At 42.4% G+C, this 10,620-nt stretch overlaps 1 non-coding gene across 1 annotated transcript; it reads left to right on the top strand.

Annotated features, from left to right (window-relative positions):
* Nucleotides 1-491: 491 nt before the first annotated feature.
* Nucleotides 492-598, top strand: LOC147998988 (U6 spliceosomal RNA). Its single transcript, XR_015644361.1, has one exon. It is a non-coding gene; the product is annotated as a U6 spliceosomal RNA (small nuclear RNA).
* Nucleotides 599-10,620: the final 10,022 nt, after the last annotated feature.

The raw sequence follows: 10,620 nt of genomic DNA, 5'->3' as shown, positions 1-10,620 counted from the left end.
TTATCCTACCGTGTGGGGTCCCAGGCTCTGAACCGGGTTGTTGAGCTTGGCTACAACGATCTTTCATACTGAATTTCCTGCTGGCTCTGATTTCAGGGAGAGCGTCTCATAGAGCCCAGATTGGCCAGTAAACTACTGATCATCCTGCCTCAAGTATTGCCATCTAGTTCATGAAAGGGTTGAGTTATTGACACGAGGAACTGGGGATGGGCAGAGGTGCATGACTGAGGCTATCTCTGCTCAGTGGCATGCCTTTGGGGACTGATAGTTTTCATCACTGATATGTCATTTGACTGCAGTGCTCCTCTGGAGAGAAGGAGTCTCTTTTGCCAGGGCATCAGGCTCTCCAGACAGGCCTGGAAGGTGGAGGTCTAGAGGCCAGGCCTGCATTCCTCTTCAGAAGCTGCATTTACCACTCTGGACAGTGCTGTAGAACAGGGTCACATATCCAGTTCTACCCTGAGACCTGCTGATAAAGAATGTCTATCCTGGTGCTCGCTTCGGCAGCACATATAATAAAATTGGAACGATACAGAGAAGATTAGCATGGCCCCTGCGCAAGGATGACACGCAAATTCGTGAAGCGTTCCATATTTTTAGAAATAATTGACTCAACTGTCAAAGATAATGTAAAGCGGAAAAAGCTACTGGTCCAAAACATACAGGAAATCCAGGACTCAATGAGAAGATCAAACCTAAGGATAATAGGTATAGAAGAGAGTGAATACTTCCAGCTCAAAGGACCAGTAAATATCTTCAACAAAATCATAGAAGAAAACTTCCCTAACCTAAAAAAAGAGACACCCATAGGGATACAAGAAGCCTACAGAACTCCAAATAGATTGGACCAGAAAAGAAACACCTCCCGTCACATAATAGTCAAAACACCAAATGCACAAAATAAAGAAAGAATATTAAAAGCAGTAAGGGAAAAAGGTCAAGTAACATATAAAGGCAGACCTATGAGAATCACACCAGACTTCTCGCCAGAAACTATGAAGGCCAGAAGATCCTGGACTGATGTCATACAGACCCTAAGAGAACACAAATGCCAGCCCAGGTTACTGTATCCTGCAAAACTCTCAATTAACATAGATGTAGAAACCAAGATATTCCATGACAAAACCGAATTTACACAATATCTTTCTACAAATCCAGCACTACAAAGGATAATAAATGGTAAAGCCCAACATAAGGAGGCAAGCTATACCCTAGAATAAGCAAGAAACTAATTGTCTTGGCAACAAACAAAGAGAATGAAAGCACACAAACATAACCTCACATCCAAATATGAATATAACGGGAAGCAATAATCACTATTCCTTAATATCTCTCAACATCAATGGCCTCAACTCCCCAATAAAAAGACATAGATTAACAAACTGGATACGCAACGAGGACCCTGCATTCTGCTGCCTACAGGAAACACACCTCAGAGACAAAGACAGACATTACCTCAGAGTGAAAGGCTGGAAAACAATTTTCCAAGCAAATGGTCAGAAGAAGCAAGCTGGAGTAGCCATTCTAATATCAAATAAAATCAATTTTCAATTAAAAGTCATCAAAAAATATAAGGAAGGACACTTCATATTCATCAAAGGAAAAATCCACCAAGATGAACTCTCAATCCTAAATATCTATGCCCCAAATACAAGGGCACCTACATATGTAAAACAAACCTTACTAAAGCTCAAAACACACATTGCACCTCACACAATAATAGTGGGAGATTTCAACACCCCACTCTCATCAATGGACAGATCATGGAAACAGAAATTAAACAGAGATGTAGACAGACTAAGAGAAGTCATGAGCCAAATGTACTTAACGGATATTTATAGAACATTCTATCCTAAAGCAAAAGGATATACCTTCTTCTCAGCTCCTCATGGTACTTTCTCCAAAATTGACCATATAATTGGTCAAAAAACGGGCCTCAACAGGTACAGAAAGATAGAAATAATCCCATGCGTGCTATCGGACCACCACGGCCTAAAACTGTTCTTCAATAACAATCAAGGAAGAATGCCCACATATACGTGGAAATTGAACAATGCTCTACTCAATGATAACCTGGTCAAGGAAGAAATAAAGAAAGAAATTAAAAACTTTTTTAGAATTTAGTGTAAATGAAGGTACAACATACCCAAACTTATGGGAAATATGAAAGCTGTGCTAAGAGGAAAACTCATAGCGCTGGGTGCCTGCAGAAAGAAACAGGAAAGAGCATATGTCAGCAGCTTGACAGCACACCTAAAAGCTCTAGAACAAAAAGAAGCAAATACACCCAGGAGGAGTAGAAGGCAGGAAATAATCAAACTCAGAGCAGAAATCAGCCAAGTAGAAACAAAAAGGACCATAGAAAGAATCAACAGAACCAAAAGTTGGTTCTTTGAGAAAATCAAAAAGATAGATAAACCCTTAGCCAGACTAACGAGAGGACACAGAGAATGCATCCAAATTAACAAAATCAGAAATGAAAAGGGAGACATAACAACAGATTCAGAGGAAATTCAAAAAATCATCAGATCTTACTATAAAAACCTATATTCAATAAAACTTGAAAATCTACAGGAAATGGACAATTTCCTAGACAGATACCAGGTACCGAAGTTAAATCAGGAACAGATAAACCAGTTAAACAACCCCATAACTCCTAAGGAAATAGAAGCAGTCATTAAAGTTCTCCCAACCAAAAAGATCCCAGGTCCAGACGGGTTTAGTGCAGAATTCTATCAAACCTTCATAGAAGACCTCATACCAATATTATCCAAACTATTCCACAAAATTGAAACAGATGGATCACTTCCGAATACCTTCTACGAAGCCACAATTACTCTTATACCTAAACCACACAAAGACACAACAAAGAAAGAGAACTTCAGACCAATTTCCCTTATGAATATCGACGCAAAAATACTCAATAAAATTCTGGCAAACTGAATCCAAGAGCACATCAAAACAATCATCCACCATGATCAAGTAGGCTTCATCCCAGGCATGCAGGGATGGTTTAATATACGGAAAACCATCAACATGATCCATTATATAAACAAACTGAAAGAACAAAACCACATGATCATTTCATTAGATGCTGAGAAAGCATTTGACAAAATTCAACACCCCTTCATGATAAAAGTCCTGGAAAGAATAGGAATTCAAGGCCCATACCTAAACATAGTAAAAGCCATATACAGCAAACCAGTTGTTAACATTAAACTAAATGGAGAGAAACTTGAAGCAATCCCACTAAAATCAGGGACTAGACAAGGCTGCCCACTCTCTCCCTACTTATTCAATATAGTTCTTGAAGTTTTAGCCAGAGCAATCAGACAACAAAAGGAGGTCAAGGGGATACGGATCGGAAAAGAAGAAGTCAAAATATCACTATTTGCAGATGATATGATAGTATATTTATGTAATCCCAAAAGTTCCACCAGAGAACTACTAAAGCTGATAAACAACTTCAGCAAAGTGGCTGGGTATAAAATTAACTCAAATAAATCAGTAGCCTTCCTCTACACAAAAGAGAAACAAGCCGAGAAAGAAATTAGGGAAACGACACCCTTCATAATAGACCAAAATAATATAAAGTACCTCGGTGTGACTTTAACCAAGCAAGTAAAAGATTTGTACAATAAGAACTTCAAGACTCTGAAGAAAGAAATTGAAGAAATCCTCAGAAGATGGAAAGATCTCCCATGCACATGGATTGGCAGGATTAATATAGTAAAAATGGCCATTTTACCAAAAGCGATCTACAGATTCAATGCAATCCCCATCAAAATACCAATCCAATTCTTCAAAGAGTTAGACAGAACAATTTGCAAATTCATCTGGAATAGCAAATACCCAGGATAGCTAAAACTATCCTCAACAATAAAAGGACTTCAGGGGGAATCACTATCCCTGAACTCAAGCAGTATTACAGAGCAATAGTGATAAAAACTGCATGGTATTGTTACAGAGACAGACAGATAGAACAATGGAACAGAATTGAAGACCCAGAAATGAACCACACACTTATGGGCACTTTGATTTTTGACAAAGGAGCCAAAACCATCAAATGGAAAAAAGATAGCATTTTTAGCAAATGGTGGTGGTTCAACTGGAGGTCAACATGTAGAAGAATGCAGATCGATCCATGCTTATCACCCTGTACAAAGCTTAAGTCCAAGTGGATCAAGGACCTCCACCTCAAACCAGATACACTGAAACTAATAGAAGAAAAACTAGGGAAACATCTGGAACACATGGGCACTGGAAAAAATTTCCTGAACAAAACACCAATGGCTTATGCTCTAAGATCAATAATCAATAAATGGGATCTCATAAAACTGCAAAGCTTCTGTAAGACAAAGGACACTGTGGTTAGGACAAAACGGCAACTAACAGATTGGGAAAAGATCTTTACCAATCCTACAACAGATAGAGGCCTTATATCCAAAATATACAAAGAACTCAAGAAGTTAGACCGCAGGGAGACAAATAACCCTATTAAAAAATGGGGTTCAGAGCTAAACAAAGAATTCACAGCTGAGGAATACTGAATGGCTGAGAAAAACCTAAAGAAATGTTCAACATCTTTAGTCATAAGGGAAATGCAAATCAAAACAACCCTGAGATTTCACCTCACACCAGTGAGAATGGGTAAGATCAAAAACTCAGGTGACAGCAGATGCTGGCGAGGATGCAGAGAAAGAGGAACACTCCTCCATTGTTGGTGGGAGGCAGACTGGTACAACCATTCTGGAAATCAGTTGGAGGTTTCTCAGAAAATTGGACATTGAACTACCTGAGGATCCAGCTATACCTCTCTTGGGCATACACCCAAAAGACGCCCCAACATATAAAAAAGACACGTGCTCCACTATGTTCATCGCAGCCTTATTTATAATAGCCAGAAGCTGGAAAGAACCCAGATGCCCTTCAACAGAGGAATGGATACAGAAAATGTGGTACATCTACACAATGGAATATTACTCAGCTATCAAAAACAACGGCTTTATGAAATTCGTAGGCAAATGGTTGGAACTGGAAAATATCATCCTGAGTAAGCTAACCCAATCACAGAAAGACATACATGGTATGCACTCATTGATAAGTGGCTATTAGCCCAAATGCTTGAATTACCCTAGATGCCTAGAGCAAATGAAACTCAAGACAGATGATCAAAATGTGAATGCTTCACTCCTTCTTTAAAAGGGGAACAAGAATACCCTTGGCAGGGAATAGAGAGGCAAAGATTAAAACAGAGACAGAAGGAACACCCATTCAGAGCCTGCCCCACATGTGGCCCATACATATACAGCCATCCAATTAGACAAGATGGATGAAGCAAAGAAGTGCAGGCCGACAGGAGCGGGATGTAGATCTTTCCCGAGAGACACAGCCAGAATACAGCAAACACAGAGGCGGATGCCAGCAGCAACCACTGAATTGAGAATAGGACCCCCGTTGAAGGAATCAGAGAAAGAACTGGAAGAGCTTGAAGGGGCTCGAGACCCCTTATGAACAAGAATGCCAAGCAACCAGAGCTTCCAGGGACTAAGCCACTACCTAAAGAGTATACAAGGACTGACCCTGGACTCTGACTTCATAGGTAGCAATGAATATCCTAGTAAGAGCACCAGTGGAAGGGGTAGCCCTGGGTCCTGCTAAGACTGAACCCCCAGTGAACTAGATTGTTGGGGGGAGGGCGGCAAGGGGAGGAAGATGGGGAGGGGAACACCCATAAAGAATGGGAGGAGGGAGGAGGATGTTTGCCCGGAAACCGGGAAAGGGAATAACACTCGAAATGTATATAAGAAATACTCAAGTTAATAAAAAAAAAAAAAAAAAAAAAAAAGAGAGAAGTCTGGTGTAATTCAGATAGGTCTGAATTCATTTGTTACTGCATATTTATACCTTACCCCTTTTAATATTCTTTCTTGATCTGAGCATTTAGGGTTTTAATTGTTATGTGAATGGAGGAATATTTTCTGGTCTGCTCCCATCTGTCAGATTCTATGGCCGTGCTTCTCAACACTCCTAGTGCTGCACACCTGTAATACAGTGCTTCATGCTGTGATGACTCCCACCATAAAATTATTTCAGTACTACTTCATAACTAATATTGCTACTCTTATAAGTCATAATGTGCAAGGTATCTGATATACATTCTTTGTGAGTGGTCGTAGCCCAGAGTTTGAGAAACATTGCATTATATACATTTTTTTTTAAAGAGAAGCCTTCATCTAAGACGGTCCTGATGCAGGTGTAAGAGCAGAGACACCCTGACATAGTGACAAGTTAGCAGGCCCAAGGCCGCTTGCCTTAATGGCAACAGAGATTCCTGGGTAAAGGCACAATCTGAAATCACTGTCCCCAGGACATTTCTTACCTCAGTTTTTCCCCATTACACGGTGTGTCTGCTTGGCCATGTCTGTCCAGGAAGCCAGTCCCTGTAGTCTCTGATACAGACAGAATCCTAAAGGTGAGAATGTTTTCCCTCTGTTGGCTCCCAGTCACTTCTACAGAAGTAAGTTCAAATCACCCGTGGGTATATGTGTCTCTCTCCCATAATGTGTGAGACTTGAAATGTCATCCATTTGAGTTGACAAAAACCAACTCTCACTTCAGATTTACAGCTGACCAACACTTAGTTTCAGGAGAATGAAGAAGCTGGCCAGGCCTGCAGAGTCAGATCCCCTCCCTGCCTGGGACAATCCCACCCACAGTAGACTTCAGCTTCACCTAGCAGCTGTTATCAGAAAATCTGACCTTAAGGTTCTGAAGTCCACACATGCACAAACCCTAAGGTTGTTAGATGGTGGATATGGGGTTTTTCTCCAATTTAAAATCATTCAGGCCTCTTTTCTCCCCTGGGATGCACTTTGTTCTCTCAGGTCTGTTCTTCTCAGAAGTCAACTCTCAGAAGGGGCACTTTGCTCTAACTCCTCCATGGGACCCACCCAGCATTGTGACTGGAGGATCCTAAGGAGTTGTAGCTCTGAGCTGGGAGGGGGAGCTCTCACCCTGACATGGAGAAGCCTGTTTTCACAGCTGATCTGGATCTGAGGAAAAGGTGCTTTTAAAGAAGCCTGTGAAAGTGTCTCCTGCAGGAGAGCCCACCCTGCAGGTAAAGTCACACAAGACAGGGAAAAGTGGCTTCCCAACTTTACCAGGGCTCTCAAACCAGGGAGGGTAACTGATTTCAGAGAGTTTGAGAAAGGCCTCCATCTCCCTGAAAGACTTCCCTCAATCATAAGTACCACCACTACCCCAGGCTCAGCAAAGCCCTCCAGCTACCAGTTCCTGGCAAATGAAACCCAGTGTGGAGAATTGAGGATAACACTTCTAGGAAAAGGGAGACACAAGCCTCTGGGGGTCCTGACCTGGGGTCTGTCCCTCAGGCTCTCCTCACTTCCCCTAGGTGCCTAGGGCAGGGGCAGGGTCAGGAGTAGGGGGAGGGGCAAGTTCATGGTCAGGGGCAGGGTCAGGGGCAAGCAGTGACCTCCAGCCACAAGATAGGCTTTGGGTGCATGGAACAGGCAGCAGCAGAGCTCGCCCTGCCCTCCTTCTCTCTGGAGTGGGAAAGCATGGAGACCTGAGTGGTAGGGAAGAGTTGGGGAACTCACAGCTGCTTTTCCTCTGGCTGCAACTGCAAGTGGAGGGCGAAAGAAGCCAGAGAGTCTCAGGGGATCCCCCCATTTCCTGATTTCATTGTCCTTGTGGATGTCCAGGATGAAGGCTGTGCTTGGCTGGGCCAGAAGCCCCGCAGACAGGTAGAAGATGCACAACTGGCCTGTGACCTCCCTGGGCACCCACTGGGACCCAGCTCAAGTGGCCACAGACACTCACCAGGCACCCTGCCCCAGCCCTAAGCCTGTACACACCAAGGCCACAGCACCTCTCCTAGTCTCTCCCACCATGAGCACTCACCCTGGCACCCTGGCTGGCTTACACTCTCTGTAGGGAGCTCCTTGTCTGGTTTAGACACCAGGTTGATTATGGCCTCAGAGAAGGAGTTTGACATTGTTCCTTCTCTTTCAATATAGTGGAATAATTGAAGCACTACTGTTATTAGGTCTTCATTAAAAGTCTGATAGGATTCTGCATTAAAGCCATATGGCCTGAGATTTCGCTTTTTAATTTTTGGAGGGGCAAACTATACTGACTGTATCTATTTTCTTCTGAGAATTATCCATGTACCTTCCCAGATCTGTGTTTATGTTGGTAATTGTTATCTGTCTAGAAAATACCAATATCAAATAGATTTTCAGTTTTCTGGAGTAAAGGCCTCTGAGGTAAGACCTAATGGTTGTTGAATTTGTTCATTGTCTATTGTTAGATCCCCCTTTCATTTCTAATTGTGTCAATTTAGGTATTGTCTCTGGTGTGCAGTTTGTTTGAGGAAGGGGTTGCCTCTCTGGTTGATCTTCTCAACAAAAATACAAAAAAAGAAACAAAAAAAAAATAAAACAAACAAAAAACCCAACACAGAGTACTTGATTCTCTTGACTCTTTGTATTTTTCACTTTATTTGTAATTGACTGATTTGATTTGAGCCCTGAATTAATTTCCTGCCATCAAATCGTACCTGACATTCTATGGGATGAGGTTTGGCCTCATCTTGTTAACAGCAACATGTAACTTCTGAGCTGTTTCTGCTCTCTGTAGTGGTAATGATGTCAAATCTTACTGAAAACCATGCATAGCCTGGTTTAGGCTGTATTAAAGTAGCCCACCAATTCAGTGTTCCCTGCAAGGTGCCATGGGACAGCAGTAGCATGAGTCTGCATGCACCTCGACAGTTTTCATTAGGGACTACACACACACACACACACACACACACACACACACACACACACACACACACTTTACTGACATGGTGCACATTCTTTGCACATACAGAAGAAAGTGAGAAGTAATGAAAACACACCAATAATGGAATTGATGGAGGGAGCTGTGGGAAAGCTGGGGCTTAGAGTTATTTAAAGGCCCTGTGCAGGCTCTCCTTTTGTTGGAGGAGAAACTTCAAGTGCAATGTGGTTCTTTATTTTCTTTCTCTAAAGCACAGAGGGCTAGGGAGGAACACAGGGCTTTGAGCATGTTCGGCAAGTGCAGTCACACTGAATTAAATCCTAGGGCTGGAACCCTATTAATCTTCTACAGAATTACAGAGCAGCCTGGATGAAGACTCTCAGCTGAAAAGGTGGACATCTCAAGACAGGCACTGGACAATGGCTGACAGACTTGACTGAAGAGTGGTAATGTTTTGCTATCTCACAGGAAAAGAAGGCCCCTCCCACTACACTGTACTCTAAGGACAGTTTATTCAGGTTAGGATGACATGAACTATTGTCTCATGTCACAGATGTCAGCACAAAGTATCCAAGGTATTGTATGCCAATGGTAGCATTAACAGAACAAAGCACACAGTGTCATGAAGACATAAATCATGAGTTTGTGTAGCAAGACCCAGGCCTCTTCCAGGGTCTTAGATAGTAATGGAGAACCTCAAATACGGTAGTAATGTGATAGTGTGGTGTGAATCTAGTTACAACTAGCTTCTATTGTGACACAGATGACTCTTTTTGTGTCATGGTCAGCTTATAATGAATGACTAGACCCAAGCATGAGAATAACCAAATACTACATTTCTTCTCTAGCTGCTGAGCTTTTAAAAGCCCTGGGGTGACAGCAAGCTTTTGTGGACATTCTGGATTGGTGCTTGTGTACTTTAACTCTCTGAGTCACCTCCACTCTCAGTAAGTTAGTTCAATTCCATATTGGAAATCAATCACCTGGAAAAAATACATTCCCAATACGATCCCAGATTGGCCATGGAAAAAGGGTAGCTTGAACTGTCCCACCTAGGTTCTGGGCTTGCACAGGCCTCCTCTCCAAAAGAAACCTGTGTTCATAGCTGCAGGCTACATTCACTATGGATGCTCTGGAGGATCCTCCCTAAATGGCTCAGATTAAAATAATTTTCTTGTGAACAATCAAAAAACTGATTATGCCAAGCTGGCCTACATGAAGCTAGTTTCAGTTCTGTATTTTATCAGATGTGCAGAATACATGTGGTCATCATAGATAACAGGTGAAAGATCTGCTCTAATAAGGAAACTAAGTGATGCTGGAGGATGATCCTGACCCACACTGAGCAGTGGGGACACCAGAGCCCTGTAGGGATGCCTGACAACCTAACACGTTGAGCATGCACAGCTCAGTAAGTTCCCTGTGAACACACATCTCCTGAGATCTCTCTATTTAATTGGAGGTGATCCTGTCCACCTAATACAGCACCTCATGTGGAATAACAAAAGCCACCTGCAGGAGCTGTGGTGATGACTCACAGGGTAAAGAAACTGCTGCTCTCTCAGAGGAACCACATGGACCCTAACAATTGGGTAAAGTGTGTCATTGATTACATCACAATGTGTGTGTCCAAGACACAGCCACTTTCTCCACACAAAAGACACTATCACACTGGGTATCCCTTGGTGACTTTGAATTCTCTTATTAGCTCAGGCTCCATGGAACATGCAGAGATCCATCTGTAGCTGTCAGTTCTAGGTCCACAGGAAGGGACAGAACCCTTGAGTAAGAATGATGGTCTTAAGAGTCAAGAGA

The sequence above is a fragment of the Rattus norvegicus genome, chromosome 19 (genome assembly GCF_021556685.1).
Source record: "Rattus norvegicus strain SHRSP/BbbUtx chromosome 19, alternate assembly SHRSP_T2T, whole genome shotgun sequence".
Taxonomy (NCBI): Eukaryota; Metazoa; Chordata; class Mammalia; order Rodentia; family Muridae; genus Rattus; species Rattus norvegicus.
This window is presented reverse-complemented; position numbering and strand designations above follow the sequence as displayed.